Source organism: Equus caballus, unplaced genomic scaffold, assembly GCF_041296265.1.
Source record: "Equus caballus isolate H_3958 breed thoroughbred unplaced genomic scaffold, TB-T2T unassigned-0002539, whole genome shotgun sequence".
Classification (NCBI taxonomy): Eukaryota; Metazoa; Chordata; class Mammalia; order Perissodactyla; family Equidae; genus Equus; species Equus caballus.
In genome coordinates, this window is record NW_027222343.1 from 1,854,662 (window position 1) to 1,872,045 (window position 17,384).

A 17,384-nucleotide genomic window follows, 5' to 3' on the forward strand; every position below is an offset into this window, starting at 1 on the left:
GTACTGGCGTAGTTGGAAGGTGATTTTGGCATGACCGGCAGGTGGTTCCAGCAAGCCCGGCAGGTGATTCCGAAGTGTTCCCCAACTGGTTGTGGCGTAGCCGGCAGGTGATTTTTGCGTGTCCGGCAGGTGGTTCTGGCGAGTTGAGCAGGTGGTTCCGGCGTGCCCGGCAGGTGCTTCCGGGGTCATTGGCACGTGGTTCTGGCATATCTGAGAGGTGGTTCCGGCATGCCCGGCAGGTGATTCCGGAGTGTTCGCCAAGTGTTTCCGGCGTAGCCGGCAGGTGATTTTGCATGTCCAGCGGTCGTTCCGGCGGGTCGAGCCGGTGGTTCCGGCGTGTCCGGCAGGTGGTTCCGGTCTGTCCGGCAGATGGTTCTGTGGTGTCCGGCACGAGGTTCAGTCTGAGAGGCTGTGCCGGCATGCCCCTCACGTGATTCCAGCTTGTCCCCGAAGTGGTGCTGGTGTAGCGGGCAGCTGACTTTGGGGTGTCCGGCAGGTGGTTCAGGCGAGTTGAGCAGGTGGTTGCGACGTGCTCGGGAGGTGCTTCCGGCGTCTCCGGCACGTGTTTCTGGCACATCTGACAGGTGGTTCCGGCATGCCCGAAAGGTGATTCCGGTCTGTCCGGTAGGTGGTTCCAGCCTGCACGGCATGTGGTTCTGGTACGTCTCAGAGGTGGTTGCGCATGCCCAACAGGTGATTCCGGACTGTCCGCCACATGGTTCTGGCACGTCTGAGAGGTGGTTCCGGCATGCCCGGCAGGTCATCCCAGAGAGTCCTCCAAGTGGTTCTGGCATAACACGCAGGTGATTTTGGCGTGTCTGGCAGGTTGTTCCGTTGTGCTTGGCAGGTGGTTCAGGCTTGGCCGGCAGGTGGTTCCAGACTGCCCAGGACGTGTTTCCAGCTTCTCCGGCAGGTGGTTCTGGTACGTCTGAGAGGTGGTTCCGCCATGCCTGGCAGGTGATTCCGGACCGTCCCCCAGGTGGTTCTGGCATAGCCAGCAGTTGATATTGGCCTGTCCGGCAGGTGGTTCCAGCGAGTCGAACAGGTGGCTCCGGCGTGCTCGGCAGGTGGTTCCAGTCTGTCCGGTAGGAGATTTCGGCGTGTCCAGCACGTGCTTCCGGCACGTCTGAGAGGTGGTTCCGGCATGCGCGACAGGTGGTTTCGGAGTGTCCGCCAGGTGGTTCTGGCGTACCCGGCAGGTGATTTTGGCGTGTCCGGCAGGTATTTCTAGCGAGTCGAGCAGGTGGCTCCGGCATGCTCGGCAGGTGCTTCCGGCGTCTCCGGCACGTGGTTCTGGTGTGTCTGAGAGCTGGTTCCGGCATGTCCGGCAGATGATTCCGGAGTGTCCGCCAAGTGGTTCTGGCATACCCGGCTGGTGATTTGGGCATGTCAGGTAGGTGGCTCCGGCGTGCTCGGCAGGTTGTTCAGACGGGTCTGGCAGGTGTTTTCCGTCTGTTCGGGGTGTGGTTCCAGCATCTCATGCACATGGTTCTGGCACGTCTGAGATGTGGTTCCGGCCGGCCCGACAGGTGTTTCCACAGTGTCCGCCAAGTGGTACTGGCGTAGTTGGCAGGTGATTTTGGCATGACCGGCAGGTGGTTCCAGCAAGCCCGGCAGGTGATTCCGAAGTGTTCCCCAACTGGTTGTGGCGTAGCCGGCAGGTGATTTTTGCGTGTACGGCAGGTGGTTCTGGCGAGTCGAGCAGGTGGTTCCGGCGTGCTCGGCACGTGCTTCCGGGGTCATTGGCACGTGGTTCTGGCATATCTGAGAGGTGGTTCCGGCATGCCCGGCAGGTGATTCCGGAGTGTTCGCCAAGTGTTTCCGGCGTAGCCTGCAGGTGATTTTGCATGTCCAGCGGTCGTTCCGGCGGGTCGAGCCGGTGGTTCCGGCGTGTCCGGCAGGTGGTTCCGGTCTGTCCGGCAGGTGGTTCTGTGGTGTCCGGCACGAGGTTCAGTCTGAGAGGCTGTGCCGGCATGCCCCTCACGTGATTCCGGCTTGTCCCCGAAGTGGTTCTGGCAAACCCGGCAGGTGATTTTGGCGTGTCCGGCAGGTGTTTCTGGCGAGTCGAGCAGGTGGCTCCGGCATGCTCGGCAGGTGCTTCCGGCGTCTCCGGCACTTGGTTCTGGTGTGTCTGAGAGCTGGTTCCGGCATGTCCGGCAGATGATTCCGGAGTGTCCGCCAAGTGGTTCTGGCATACCCAGCAGGTGATTTTGGCGTGTCAGGGAGGTGGTACCGGTGAGTCGAGCAGGTGGTTCCGGCGTGCTCAGCAGGTGGTTCAGGCGGTTCTGGCAGGTGGTATCCGTCTGTTCGGGGTGTGGTTCCAGCATCTCATGAACACATTTCTGGCACGTCTGAGATGTGGTTCCAGCCGGCCCGACAGGTGTTTCCGCAGTGTCCGCCAAGCGGTTCTGGCGTAGTTGGCAGGTGATTTTGGCATGACTGGCAGGTGGTTCCAGCAAGCCTGGCAGGTGATTCCAAAGTGTTCACCAACTGGTTGTGGCGTAGCCGGCAGGTGATTTTTGCGTGATCGGCAGGTGGTTCTGGCGAGTCGAGCACGTGGTTCCGGCGTGCTCGGCTGGTGCTTCCGGGGTCATTGGCACGGGGTTCTGGCATGTCTGAGAGGTGGTTCCTGCATGCCCGGCAAGTGATTCCGGAGTGTTCGCCAAGTGGTTCTGGCATAGTCGGCAGGTGATTTTGGCATGTCCGGCATGTGGTTCAGGCGAGTTGAGCAGGTGGTTCCAACGTGCTTGGCAGGTGCTTCCGGCGTCTCCGGCACGTGTTTCTGGCACATCTGACAGGTGGTTCCGGCATGCCCGAAAGGTGATTCCGGTCTGTCCGGTAGGTGGTTCCGGCCTGCACGGCATGTGGTTCTGGTACGTCTCAGAGGTGGTTGCGCATGCCCAACAGGTGATTCCGGACTGTCTGCCACATGGTTCTGGCACGTCTGACAGGTGGTTCTGGCATGCCCGGCAGGTCATCCCAGAGAGTCCTCCAAGTGGTTCTGGCATAACACGCAGGTGATTTTGGCGTGTCTGGCAGGTTGTTCCGTTGTGCTTGGCAGGTGGTTCAGGCTTGGCCGGCAGGTGGTTCCAGACTGTCCAGGACGTGTTTCCAGCTTCTCCGGCAGGTGGTTCTGGTACGTCTGAGAGGTGGTTCCGCCATGCCTGGCAGGTGATTCCGGACCGTCCCCCATGTGGTTCTGGCATAGCCAGCAGTTGATATTGGCCTGTCCGGCAGGTGGTTCCAGCGAGTCGAACAGGTGGCTCCGGCGTGCTCGGCAGGTGGTTCCGGTCTGTCCGGGAGGAGATTCCGGCGTGTCCGGCACGTGCTTCCGGCACGTCTGAGAGGTGGTTCCGGCATGCGCGACAGGTGGTTTCGGAGTGTCCGCCAGGTGGTTCTGGCGTACCCGGCAGGTGATTTTGGCGTGTCCGGCAGGTATTTCTGGCGAGTCGAGCAGGTTTCTCCGGCATGCTCGGCAGGTGCTTCCGGCGTCTCCGGCACATGGTTCTGGTGTGTCTGAGAGCTGGTTCCGGCATGTCCGGCAGATGATTCCGGAGTGTCCGCCAAGTGGTTCTGGCATACCCGGCTGGTGATTTGGGCATGTCAGGTAGGTGGCTCCGGCGTGCTCGGCAAGTTGTTCAGACGCGTCTGGCAGGTGTTTTCCGTCTGTTCGGGGTGTGGTTCCAGCATCTCATGCACATGGTTCTGGCACGTCTGAGATGTGGTTCCGGGCAGCCCGACAGGTGTTTCCACAGTGTCCGCCAAGTGGTACTGGCGTAGTTGGAAGGTGATTTTGGCATGACCGGCAGGTGGTTCCAGCAAGCCCGGCAGGTGATTCCGAAGTGTTCCCCAACTGGTTGTGGCGTAGCCGGCAGGTGATTTTTGCGTGTCCGGCAGGTGGTTCTGGCGAGTTGAGCAGGTGGTTCCGGCGTGCCCGGCAGGTGCTTCCGGGGTCATTGGCACGTGGTTCTGGCATATCTGAGAGGTGGTTCCGGCATGCCCGGCAGGTGATTCCGGAGTGTTCGCCAATTGTTTCCGGCGTAGCCGGCAGGTGATTTTGCATGTCCAGCGGTCGTTCCGGCGGGTCGAGCCGGTGGTTCCGGCGTGTCCGGCAGGTGGTTCCGGTCTGTCCGGCAGATGGTTCTGTGGTGTCCGGCACGAGGTTCAGTCTGAGAGGCTGTGCCGGCATGCCCCTCACGTGATTCCGGCTTGTCCCCGAAGTGGTGCTGGTGTAGCGGGCAGCTGACTTTGGGGTGTCCGGCAGGTGGTTCAGGCGAGTTGAGCAGGTGGTTGCGACGTGCTCGGGAGGTGCTTCCGGCGTCTCCGGCACGTGTTTCTGGCACATCTGACAGGTGGTTCCGGCATGCCCGAAAGGTGATTCCGGTCTGTCCGGTAGGTGGTTCCAGCCTGCACGGCATGTGGTTCTGGTACGTCTCAGAGGGGGTTGCGCATGCCCAACAGGTGATTCCGGACTGTCCGCCACATGGTTCTGGCACGTCTGAGAGGTGGTTCCGGCATGCCCGGCAGGTCATCCCAGAGAGTCCTCCAAGTGGTTCTGGCATAACACGCAGGTGATTTTGGCATGTCTGGCAGGTTGTTCCGTTGTGCTTGGCAGGTGGTTCAGGCTTGGCCGGCAGGTGGTTCCAGACTGCCCAGGACGTGTTTCCAGCTTCTCCGGCAGGTGGTTCTGGTACGTCTGAGAGGTGGTTCCGCCATGCCTGGCAGGTGATTCCGGACCGTCCCCCAGGTGGTTCTGGCATAGCCAGCAGTTGATATTGGCCTGTCCGGCAGGTGGTTCCAGCGAGTCGAACAGGTGGCTCCGGCGTGCTCGGCAGGTGGTTCCAGTCTGTCCGGTAGGAGATTTCGGCGTGTCCAGCACGTGCTTCCGGCACGTCTGAGAGGTGGTTCCGGCATGCGCGACAGGTGGTTTCGGAGTGTCCGCCAGGTGGTTCTGGCGTACCCGGCAGGTGATTTTGGCGTGTATGGCAGGTATTTCTAGCGAGTCGAGCAGGTGGCTCCGGCATGCTCGGCAGGTGCTTCCGGCGTCTCCGGCACGTGGTTCTGGTGTGTCTGAGAGCTGGTTCCGGCATGTCCGGCAGATGATTCCGGAGTGTCCGCCAAGTGGTTCTGGCATACCCGGCTGGTGATTTGGGCATGTCAGGTAGGTGGCTCCGGCGTGCTCGGCAGGTTGTTCAGACGGGTCTGGCAGGTGTTTTCCGTCTGTTCGGGGTGTGGTTCCAGCATCTCATGCACATGGTTCTGGCACGTCTGAGATGTGGTTCCGGCCGGCCCGACAGGTGTTTCCACAGTGTCCGCCAAGTGGTACTGGCGTAGTTGGCAGGTGATTTTGGCATGACCGGCAGGTGGTTCCAGCAAGCCCGGCAGGTGATTCCGAAGTGTTCCCCAACTGGTTGTGGCGTAGCCGGCAGGTGATTTTTGCGTGTACGGCAGGTGGTTCTGGCGAGTCGAGCAGGTGGTTCCGGCGTGCTCGGCACGTGCTTCCGGGGTCATTGGCACGTGGTTCTGGCATATCTGAGAGGTGGTTCCGGCATGCCCGGCAGGTGATTCCGGAGTGTTCGCCAAGTGTTTCCGGCGTAGCCGGCAGGTGATTTTGCGTGTCCAGCGGTCGTTCCGGCGGGTCGAGCCGGTGGTTCCGGCGTGTCCGGCAGGTGGTTCCGGTCTGTCCGGCAGGTGGTTCTGTGGTGTCCGGCACGAGGTTCAGTCTGAGAGGCTGTGCCGGCATGCCCCTCACGTGATTCCGGCTTGTCCCCGAAGTGGTTCTGGCAAACCCGGCAGGTGATTTTGGCGTGTCCGGCAGGTGTTTCTGGCGAGTCGAGCAGGTGGCTCCGGCATGCTCGGCAGGTGCTTCCGGCGTCTCCGGCACTTGGTTCTGGTGTGTCTGAGAGCTGGTTCCGGCATGTCCGGCAGATGATTCCGGAGTGTCCGCCAAGTGGTTCTGGCATACCCAGCAGGTGATTTTGGCGTGTCAGGGAGGTGGTACCGGTGAGTCGAGCAGGTGGTTCCGGCGTGCTCAGCAGGTGGTTCAGGCGGTTCTGGCAGGTGGTATCCGTCTGTTCGGGGTGTGGTTCCAGCATCTCATGAACACGTTTCTGGCACGTCTGAGATGTGGTTCCAGCCGGCCCGACAGGTGTTTCCGCAGTGTCCGCCAAGCGGTTCTGGCGTAGTTGGCAGGTGATTTTGGCATGACTGGCAGGTGGTTCCAGCAAGCCTGGCAGGTGATTCCAAAGTGTTCACCAACTGGTTGTGGCGTAGCCGGCAGGTGATTTTTGCGTGATCGGCAGGTGGTTCTGGCGAGTCGAGCAGGTGGTTCCGGCGTGCTCGGCTGGTGCTTCCGGGGTCATTGGCACGGGGTTCTGGCATGTCTGAGAGGTGGTTCCTGCATGCCCGGCAAGTGATTCCGGAGTGTTCGCCAAGTGGTTCTGGCATAGTCGGCAGGTGATTTTGGCATGTCCGGCATGTGGTTCAGGCGAGTTGAGCAGGTGGTTCCAACGTGCTTGGCAGGTGCTTCCGGCGTCTCCGGCACGTGTTTCTGGCACATCTGACAGGTGGTTCCGGCATGCCCGAAAGGTGATTCCGGTCTGTCCGGTAGGTGGTTCCAGCCTGCACGGCATGTGGTTCTGGTACGTCTCAGAGGTGGTTGCGCATGCCCAACAGGTGATTCCGGACTGTCTGCCACATGGTTCTGGCACGTCTGACAGGTGGTTCTGGCATGCCCGGCAGGTCATCCCAGAGAGTCCTCCAAGTGGTTCTGGCATAACACGCAGGTGATTTTGGCGTGTCTGGCAGGTTGTTCCGTGGTGCTTGGCAGGTGGTTCAGGCTTGGCCGGCAGGTGGTTCCAGACTGTCCAGGACGTGTTTCCAGCTTCTCCGGCAGGTGGTTCTGGTACGTCTGAGAGGTGGTTCCGCCATGGCTGGCAGGTGATTCCGGACCGTCCCCCAGGTGGTTCTGGCATAGCCAGCAGTTGATATTGGCCTGTCCGGCAGGTGGTTCCAGCGAGTCGAACAGGTGGCTCCGGCGTGCTCGGCAGGTGGTTCCGGTCTGTCCGGTAGGTGATTCCGGCGTGTCCAGAACGTGCTTCCGGCACGTCTGAGAGGTGGTTCCGACATGCGCGAAAGGTGATTTCGGAGTGTCCGCCAGGTGGTTCTGGCGTACCCGGCAGGTGATTTTGGCGTGTCCGGCAGGTATTTCTGGCGAGTCGAGCAGGTGGCTCCGGCATGCTCGGCAGGTGCTTCTGGCGTCTCCGGCACGTGGTTCTGGTGTGTCTGAGAGCTGGTTCCGGCATGTCTGGCAGATGATTCCGGAGTGTCCGCCAAGTGGTTCTGGCATACCCGGCTGGTGATTTCGGCATGTCAGGTAGGTGGTTCAGGCGAGTCGAGCGGGTGCTCCGGCGTGCTCGGCAGGTTGTTCAGACGGGTCTGGCAGGTGTTTTCCGTCTGTTCGGGGTGTGGTTCCAGCATCTCATGCACATGGTTCTGGCACGTCTGAGATGTGGTTCCGGCCGGCCCGACAGGTGTTTCCACAGTGTCCGCCAAGTGGTACTGGCGTAGTTGGCAGGTGATTTTGGCATGACCGGCAGGTGGTTCCAGCAAGCCCGGCAGGTGATTCCGAAGTGTTCCCCAACTGGTTGTGGCGTAGCCGGCAGGTGATTTTTGCGTGTACGGCAGGTGGTTCTGGCGAGTCGAGCAGGTGGTTCCGGCGTGCTCGGCACGTGCTTCCGGGGTCATTGGCACGTGGTTCTGGCATATCTGAGAGGTGGTTCCGGCATGCCCGGCAGGTGATTCCGGAGTGTTCGCCAAGTGTTTCCGGCGTAGCCGGCAGGTGATTTTGCGTGTCCAGCGGTCGTTCCGGCGGGTCGAGCCGGTGGTTCCGGCGTGTCCGGCAGGTGGTTCCGGTCTGTCCGGCAGGTGGTTCTGTGATGTCCGGCACGAGGTTCAGTCTGAGAGGCTGTGCCGGCATGCCCCTCACGTGATTCCGGCTTGTCCCCGAAGTGGTTCTGGCAAACCCGGCAGGTGATTTTGGCGTGTCCGGCAGGTGTTTCTGGCGAGTCGAGCAGGTGGCTCCGGCATGCTCGGCAGGTGCTTCCGGCGTCTCCGGCACTTGGTTCTGGTGTGTCTGAGAGCTGGTTCCGGCATGTCCGGCAGATGATTCCGGAGTGTCCGCCAAGTGGTTCTGGCATACCCAGCAGGTGATTTTGGCGTGTCAGGGAGGTGGTACCGGTGAGTCGAGCAGGTGGTTCCGGCGTGCTCAGCAGGTGGTTCAGGCGGTTCTGGCAGGTGGTATCCGTCTGTTCGGGGTGTGGTTCCAGCATCTCATGAACACGTTTCTGCCACGTCTGAGATGTGGTTCCAGCCGGCCCGACAGGTGTTTCCGCAGTGTCCGCCAAGCGGTTCTGGCGTAGTTGGCAGGCGATTTTGGCATGACTGGCAGGTGGTTCCAGCAAGCCTGGCAGGTGATTCCAAAGTGTTCACCAACTGGTTGTGGCGTAGCCGGCAGGTGATTTTTGCGTGATCGGCAGGTGGTTCTGGCGAGTCGAGCAGGTGGTTCCGGCGTGCTCGGCTGGTGCTTCCGGGGTCATTGGCACGGGGTTCTGGCATGTCTGAGAGGTGGTTCCTGCATGCCCGGCAAGTGATTCCGGAGTGTTCGCCAAGTGGTTCTGGCATAGTCGGCAGGTGATTTTGGCATGTCCGGCATGTGGTTCAGGCGAGTTGAGCAGGTGGTTCCAACGTGCTTGGCAGGTGCTTCCGGCGTCTCCGGCACGTGTTTCTGGCACATCTGACAGGTGGTTCCGGCATGCCCGAAAGGTGATTCCGGTCTGTCCGGTAGGTGGTTCCGGCCTGCACGGCATGTGGTTCTGGTACGTCTCAGAGGTGGTTGCGCATGCCCAACAGGTGATTCCGGACTGTCCGCCACATGGTTCTGGCACGTCTGACAGGTGGTTCCGGCATGCCCGGCAGGTCATCCCAGAGAGTCCTCCAAGTGGTTCTGGCATAACACGCAGGTGATTTTGGCATGTCTGGCAGGTTGTTCCGTGGTGCTTGGCAGGTGGTTCAGGCTTGGCCGGCAGGTGGTTCCAGACTGTCCAGGACGTGTTTCCAGCTTCTCCGGCAGGTGGTTCTGGTACGTCTGAGAGGTGGTTCCGCCATGGCTGGCAGGTGATTCCGGACCGTCCGCCTGGTGGTTCTGGCATAGCCAGCAGTTGATATTGGCCTGTCCGGCAGGTGGTTCCAGCGAGTCGAACAGGTGGCTCCGGCGTTCTTGGCAGGTGGTTCCGGTCTGTCCGGTAGGTGATTCCGGCGTGTCTGGCACGTGCTTCCGGCACGTCTGATAGGTGGTTCCGGCATGCGCGGCAGGTGATTCCGTAGTGTCCGCCAGGTGGTTCTGGCATACCCGGCAGGTGATTTTGGCGTGTCCAGCAGGTGTTTCTGGCGAGTCGAGCAGGTGGCTCCGGCATGCTCGGCAGGTGCTTCCGGCGTCTCCGGCACTTGGTTCCGGTGTGTCTGAGAGCTGGTTCCGGCATGTCCGGCAGATGATTCCGGAGTGTCCGCCAAGTGGTTCTGGCATACCCAGCAGGTGATTTCGGCGTGTCAGGGAGGTGGTACCGGTGAGTCGAGCAGGTGGTTCCGGCGTGCTCAGCAGGTGGTTCAGGCGGTTCTGGCAGGTGGTATCCGTCTGTTCGGGGTGTGGTTTCAGCATCTCATGAACACGTTTCTGCCACGTCTGAGATGTGGTTCCAGCCGGCCCGACAGGTGTTTCCGCAGTGTCCGCCAAGCGGTTCTGGCGTAGTTGGCAGGTGATTTTGGCATGACTGGCAGGTGGTTCCAGCAAGCCTGGCAGGTGATTCCAAAGTGTTCACCAACTGGTTGTGGCGTAGCCGGCAGGTGATTTTTGCGTGATCGGCAGGTGGTTCTGGCGAGTCGAGCAGGTGGTTCCGGCGTGCTCGGCTGGTGCTTCCGGGGTCATTGGCACGGGGTTCTGGTATGTCTGAGAGGTGGTTCCTGCATGAGCGGCAAGTGATTCCGCAGTGTTCGCCAAGTGGTTCTGGCATAGTCGGCAGGTGATTTTGGCATGTCCGGCAGGTGGTTCAGGCGAGTTGAGCAGGTGGTTCCAACGTGCTTGGCAGGTGCTTCCGGCGTCTCCGGCACGTGTTTCTGGCACATCTGACAGGTGGTTCCGGCATGCCCGAAAGGTGATTCCGGTCTGTCCGGTAGGTGGTTCCAGCCTGCACGGCATGTGGTTCTGGTACGTCTCAGAGGTGGTTGCGCATGCCCAACAGGTGATTCCGGACTGTCCGCCACATGGTTCTGGCACGTCTGACAGGTGGTTCCGGCATGCCCGGCAGGTCATCCCAGAGAGTCCTCCAAGTGGTTCTGGCATAACACGCAGGTGATTTTGGCGTGTCTTGCAGGTTGTTCCGTTGTGCTTGGCAGGTGGTTCAGGCTTGGCCGGCAGGTGGTTCCAGACTGTCCAGGACGTGTTTCCAGCTTCTCTGGCAGGTGGTTCTGGTACGTCAGAGAGGTGGTTCCGCCATGGCTGGCAGGTGATTCCGGACCGTCCCCCAGGTGGTTCTGGCATAGCCAGCAGTTGATATTGGCCTGTCCGTCAGGTGGTTCCAGCGAGTCGAACAGGTGGCTCCGGCGTGCTCGGCAGGTGGTTCCGGTCTGTCCGGTAGGTGATTCCCGCGTGTCCGGCACGTGCTTCCGGCACGTCTGAGAGGTGGTTCCGGCATGCGCGGCAGGTGGTTTCGGAGTGTCCGCCAGGTGGTTCTGGCGTACCCGGCAGGTGATTTTGGCGTGTCCGGCAGGTGTTTCTGGCGAGTCGAGCAGGTGTCTCCGGCATGCTCGGCAGGTGCTTCCGGCGTCTCCGGCACGTGGTTCTGGTGTGTCTGAGAGCTGGTTCCGGCATGTCCGGCAGATGATTCCGGAGTGTCCGCCAAGTGGTTCTGGCATACCCGGCTGGTGATTTGGGCATGTCAGGTAGGTGGTTCCGGCGAGTCGAGCAGGTGCTCCGGCGTGCTCGGCAGGTTGTTCAGACGGGTCTGGCAGGTGTTTTCCGTCTGTTCGGGGTGTGGTTCCAGCATCTCATGCACATGGTTCTGGCACGTCTGAGATGTGGTTCCGGCCGGCCCGACAGGTGTTTCCACAGTGTCCGCCAAGTGGTACTGGCGTAGTTGGAAGGTGATTTTGGCATGACCGGCAGGTGGTTCCAGCAAGCCTGGCAGGTGATTCCGAAGTGTTCCCCAACAGGTTGTGGCGTAGCCGGCAGGTGATTTTTGCGTGTCCGGCAGGTGGTTCTGGCGAGTCGAGCATGTGGTTCCGGCGTGCTCGGCAGGTTCTTCCGGGGTCATTGGCACGTGGTTCTGGCATATCTGAGAGGTGGTTCCGGCATGCCCGGCAGGTGATTCCGGAGTGTTCGCCAAGTGTTTCCGGCGTAGCCGGCAGGTGATTTTGCATGTCCAGCGGTCGTTCCGGCGGGTCGAGCCGGTGGTTCCGGCGTGTCCGGCAGGTGGTTCCGGTCTGTCCGGCAGGTGGTTCTGTGGTGTCCGGCACGAGGTTCAGTCTGAGAGGCTGTGCCGGCATGCCCCTCACGTGATTCCGGCTTGTCCCCGAAGTGGTGCTGGTGTAGCGGGCAGGTGGTTTTGGCGTGTCCGGCAGGTGGTTCAGGCGAGTTGAGCAGGTGGTTGCGATGTGCTCGGCAGGTGCTTCCGGCGTCTCCGGGACGTGTTTCTGGCACATCTGACTGGTGGTTCCGGCATGCCCAAAAGTTGATACTGGTCTGTCCGGTAGGTGTTTCCGGCGTGCACGGCACGTGGTTCTGGTACGTGTCAGAGGTGGTTGCGTATGCCCAACAGGTGATTCTGGACTGTCCGCCACGTGCTTCTGGTACGTCTGAGAGGTGGTTCCAACATGCCCGGCAGGTCATTTCGGAGAGTCGTCCAAGTGGTTCTGGCGTAGCCCGCAGGTGATTTTGGCGTGTCCGGCAGCTGGTTCCGCCGTGCTCGGCAGGTGGTTCAGGCATGGCCGTCACGTGGTTCCAGTCTGTCCAGGACGTTTTTCCAGCTTCTCCGGCAGGTGGTTCTGGTACGTCTGAGAGGTGGTTCCGCCATGGCTGGCAGGTGATCCTGGACTGTCCCCCAGGTGGTTCTGGCATAGCCAGCAGTTGATATTGGCCTGTCCGGCAGGTGGTTCCAGCGAGTCGAACAGGTGGCTCCGGGGTTCTTGGCAGGTGGTTCCGGTCTGTCCGGTAGGTGTTTCCGGCGTGTCTGGCACGTGCTTCCGGCACGTCTGAGAGGTGGTTCCGGCATGCGCGGCAGGTGATTCCGTAGTGTCCGCCAGGTGGTTCTGGCATACCCGGCAGGTGATTTTGGCGTGTCCGGCAGGTGTTTCTGGCGAGTCGAGCAGTTGGCTCCGGCAGGCTCGGCAGGTGCTTCCGGCGTCTCCGGCACTTGGTTCCGGTGTGTCTGAGAGCTGGTTCCGGCATGTCCGGCAGATGGTTCCGGAGTGTCCGCCAAGTGGTTCTGGCATACCCAGCAGGTGATTTTGGCGTGTCAGGGAGGTGGTACCGGTGAGTCGAGCAGGTGGTTCCGGCGTGCTCAGCAGGTGGTTCAGGTGGTTCTGGCAGGTGGTATCCGTCTGTTCGGGGTGTGGTTCCAGCATCTCATGAACACGTTTCTGGCACGTCTGAGATGTGGTTCCAGCCGGCCCGACAGGTGTTTCCGCAGTGTCCGCCAAGCGGTTCTGGCGTAGTTGGCAGGTGATTTTGGCATGACTGGCAGGTGGTTCCAGCAAGCCTGGCAGGTGATTCCAAAGTGTTCACCAACTGGTTGTGGCGTAGCCGGCAGGTGATTTTTGCGTGATCGGCAGGTGGTTCTGGCGAGTCGAGCATGTGGTTCCGGCGTGCTCGGCTGGTGCTTCCGGGGTCATTGGCACGGGGTTCTGGCATGTCTGAGAGGTGGTTCCTGCATGCCCAGCAAGTGATTCCGGAGTGTTCGCCAAGTGGTTCTGGCATAGTCGGCAGGTGATTTTGGCATGTCCGGCAGGTGGTTCAGGCGAGTTGAGCAGGTGGTTCCAACGTGCTTGGCAGGTGCTTCCGGCGTCTCCGGCACGTGTTTCTGGCACATCTGACAGGTGGTTCCGGCATGCCCGAAAGGTGATTCCGGTCTGTCCGGTAGGTGGTTCCAGCCTGCACAGCATGTGGTTCTGGTACGTCTCAGAGGTGGTTGCGCATGCCCAACAGGTGATTCCGGACTGTCCACCACATGGTTCTGGCACGTCTGACAGGTGGTTCCGGCATGCCCGGCAGGTCATCCCAGAGAGTCCTCCAAGTGGTTCTGGCATAACACGCAGGTGATTTTGGCGTGTCTTGCAGCTTGTTCCGTGGTGCTTGGCAGGTGGTTCAGGCTTGGCCGGCAGGTGGTTCCAGACTGTCCAGGACGTGTTTCCAGCTTCTCTGGCAGGTGGTTCTGGTACGTCAGAGAGGTGGTTCCGCCATGGCTGGCAGGTGATTCCGGACCGTCCCCCAGGTGGTTCTGGCATAGCCAGCAGTTGATATTGGCCTGTCCGTCAGGTGGTTCCAGCGAGTCGAACAGGTGGCTCCGGCGTGCTCGGCAGGTGGTTCCGGTCTGTCCGGTAGGTGATTCCGGCGTGTCCGGCACGTGCTTCCGGCACGTCTGAGAGGTGGTTCCGGCATGCGCGACAGGTGGTTTCGGAGTGTCCGCCAGGTGGTTCTGGCGTACCCGGCAGGTGATTTTGGCGTGTCCGGCAGGTGTTTCTGGCGAGTCGAGCAGGTGTCTCCGGCATGCTCGGCAGGTGCTTCCGGCGTCTCCGGCACGTGGTTCTGGTGTGTCTGAGAGCTGGTTCCGGCATGTCTGGCAGATGATTCCGGAGTGTCCGCCAAGTGGTTCTGGCATACCCGGCTGGTGATTTGGGCATGTCAGGTAGGTGGTTCCGGCGAGTCGAGCAGGTGCTCCGGCGTGCTCGGCAGGTTGTTCAGACGGGTCTGGCAGGTGTTTTCCGTCTGTTCGGGGTGTGGTTCCAGCATCTCATGCACATGGTTCTGGCACGTCTGAGATGTGGTTCCGGCCGGCCCGACAGGTGTTTCCACAGTGTCCGCCAAGTGGTACTGGCGTAGTTGGCAGGTGATTTTGGCATGACCGGCAGGTGGTTCCAGCAAGCCCGGCAGGTGATTCCGAAGTGTTCCCCAACTGGTTGTGGCGTAGCCGGCAGGTGATTTTTGCGTGTCCGGCAGGTGGTTCTGGCGAGTCGAGCAGGTGGTTCCGGCGTGCTCGGCAGGTGCTTCCGGGGTCATTGACACGGGGTTCTGGCATGTCTGAGAGGTGGTTCCGGCATGCCCGGCAGGTGATTCCGGAGTGTTCGCCAAGTGTTTCCGGCGTAGCCGGCAGGTGATTTTGCGTGTCCAGCGGTCGTTCCGGCGGGTCGAGCCGGTGGTTCCGGCGCGTCCGGCAGGTGGTTCCGGTCTGTCCGGCAGGTGGTTCTGTGGTGTCCGGCACGAGGTTCAGTCTGAGAGGCTGTGCCGGCATGCCCCTCACGTGATTCCGGCTTGTCCCCGAAGTGGTGCTGGTGTAGCGGGCAGGTGATTTTGGCGTGTCCGGCAGGTGGTTCAGGCGAGTTGAGCAGGTGGTTGCGACGTGCTGGGCAGGTGCTTCCGGCGTCTCCGGCACGTGTTTCTGGCACATCTGACTGGTGGTTCCGGCATGCCCAAAAGTTGATTCCGGTCTGTCCGGTAGGTGTTTCCGGCGTGCACGGCACGTGGTTCTGGTACGTGTCAGAGGTGGTTGCGTATGCCCAACAGGTGATTCCGGACTGTCCGCCACGTGCTTCTGGCACGTCTGAGAGGTGGTTCCAACAAGCCCGGCAGGTCATTTCTGAGAGTCGTCCAAGTGGTTCTGGCGTAGCCTGCAGGTGATTTTGGCGTGTCCGGCAGGTGGTTCCGCCGTGCTCGGCAGGTGGTTCAGGCATGGCCGTCACGTGGTTCCAGTCTGTCCAGGACGTTTTTCCAGCTTCTCCGGCAGGTGGTTCTGGTACGTCTGAGAGGTGGTTCCGCCATGGCTGGCAGGTGATCCCGGACTGTCCCCCATGTGGTTCTGGCATAGCCAGCAGTTGATATTGGCCTGTCCGGCAGGTGGTTCCAGCGAGTCAAACCGGTGGCTCCGGCGTTCTTGGCAGGTGGTTCCGGTCTGTCCGGTAGGTGATTCCGGCGTGTCTGGCACGTGCTTCCGGCACGTCTGAGAGGTGGTTCCGGCATGCGCGGCAGGTGATTCCGTAGTGTCCGCCAGGTGGTTCTGGCATACCCGGCAGGTGATTTTGGCGTGTCCGGCAGGTGTTTCTGGCGAGTCGAGCAGGTGGCTCCGGCATGCTCGGCAGGTGCTTCCGGCGTCTCCGGCACTTGGTTCTGGTGTGTCTGAGAGCTGGTTCCGGCATGTCCGGCAGATGATTCCGGAGTGTCCGCCAAGTGGTTCTGGCATACCCAGAAGGTGATTTTGGCGTGTCAGGGAGGTGGTACCGGTGAGTCGAGCAGGTGGTTCCGGCGTGCTCAGCAGGTGGTTCAGGCGGTTCTGGCAGGTGGTATCCGTCTGTTCGGGGTGTGGTTCCAGCATCTCATGAACACGTTTCTGGCACGTCTAAGATGTGATTCCAGCCGGCCCGACAGGTGTTTCCGCAGTGTCCGCCAAGCGGTTCTGGCGTAGTTGGCAGGTGATTTTGGCATGACTGGCAGGTGGTTCCAGCAAGCCTGGCAGGTGATTCCAAAGTGTTCACCAACTGGTTGTGGCGTAGCCGGCAGGTGATTTTTGCGTGATCGGAAGGTGGTTCTGGCGAGTCGAGCAGGTGGTTCCGGCGTGCTCGGCTGGTGCTTCCGGGGTCATTGGCACGGCGTTCTGGCATGTCTGAGAGGTGGTTCCTGCATGCCCGGCAAGTGATTCCGGAGTGTTCGCCAAGTGGTTCTGGCATAGTCGGCAGGTGATTTTGGCATGTCCGGCAGGTGGTTCAGGCGAGTTGAGCAGGTGGTTCCAACGTGCTTGGCAGGTGCTTCCGGCGTCTCCGGCACGTGTTTCTGGCACATCTGACAGGTGGTTCCAGCATGCCCGAAAGGTGATACCGGTCTGTCCGGTAGGTGGTTCCAGCCTGCACGGCATGTGGTTCTGGTACGTCTCAGAGGTGGTTGCGCATGCCCAACAGGTGATTCCGGACTGTCCACCACATGGTTCTGGCACGTCTGACAGGTGGTTCCGGCATGCCCGGCAGGTCATCCCAGAGAGTCCTCCAAGTGGTTCTGGCATAACACGCAGGTGATTTTGGCGTGTCTTGCAGGTTGTTCCGTTGTGCTTGGCAGGTGGTTCAGGCTTGGCCGGCAGGTGGTTCCAGACTGTCCAGGACGTGTTTCCAGCTTCTCTGGCAGGTGGTTCTGGTACGTCAGAGAGGTGGTTCCGCCATGGCTGGCAGGTGATTCCGGACCGTCCCCCAGGTGGTTCTGGCATAGCCAGCAGTTGATATTGGCCTGTCCGTCAGGTGGTTCCAGCGAGTCGAACAGGTGGCTCCGGCGTGCTCGGCAGGTGGTTCCGGTCTGTCCGGTAGGTGATTCCCGCGTGTCCGGCACGTGCTTCCGGCACGTCTGAGAGGTGGTTCCGGCATGCGCGGCCGGTGGTTTCGGAGTGTCCGCCAGGTGGTTCTGGCGTACCCGGCAGGTGATTTTGGCGTGTCCGGCAGGTGTTTCTGGCGTGTCGAGCAGGTGTCTCCGGCATGCTCGGCAGGTGCTTCCGGCGTCTCCGGCACGTGGTTCTGGTGTGTCTGAGAGCTGGTTCCGGCATGTCCGGCAGATGATTCCAGAGTGTCCGCCAAGTGGTTCTGGCATACCCGGCTGGTGATTTGGGCATGTCAGGTAGGTGGTTCCGGCGAGTCGAGCAGGTGCTCCGGCGTGCTCGGCAGGTTGTTCAGACGGGTCTGGCAGGTGTTTTCCGTCTGTTCGGGGTGTGGTTCCAGCATCTCATGCACATGGTTCTGGCACGTCTGAGATGTGGTTCCGGCCGGCCCGACAGGTGTTTCCACAGTGTCCGCCAAGTGGTACTGGCGTAGTTGGCAGGTGATTTTGGCATGACGGGCAGGTGGTTCCAGCAAGCCTGGCAGGTGATTCCGAAGTGTTCCCCAACTGGTTGTGGCGTAGCCGGCAGGTGATTTTTGCGTGTCCGGCAGGTGGTTCTGGCGAGTCGAGCATGTGGTTCCGGCGTGCTCGGCAGGTTCTTCCGGGGTCATTGGCACGTGGTTCTGGCATATCTGAGAGGTGGTTCCGGCATGCCCGGCAGGTGATTCCGGAGTGTTCGCCAAGTGTTTCCGGCGTAGCCGGCAGGTGA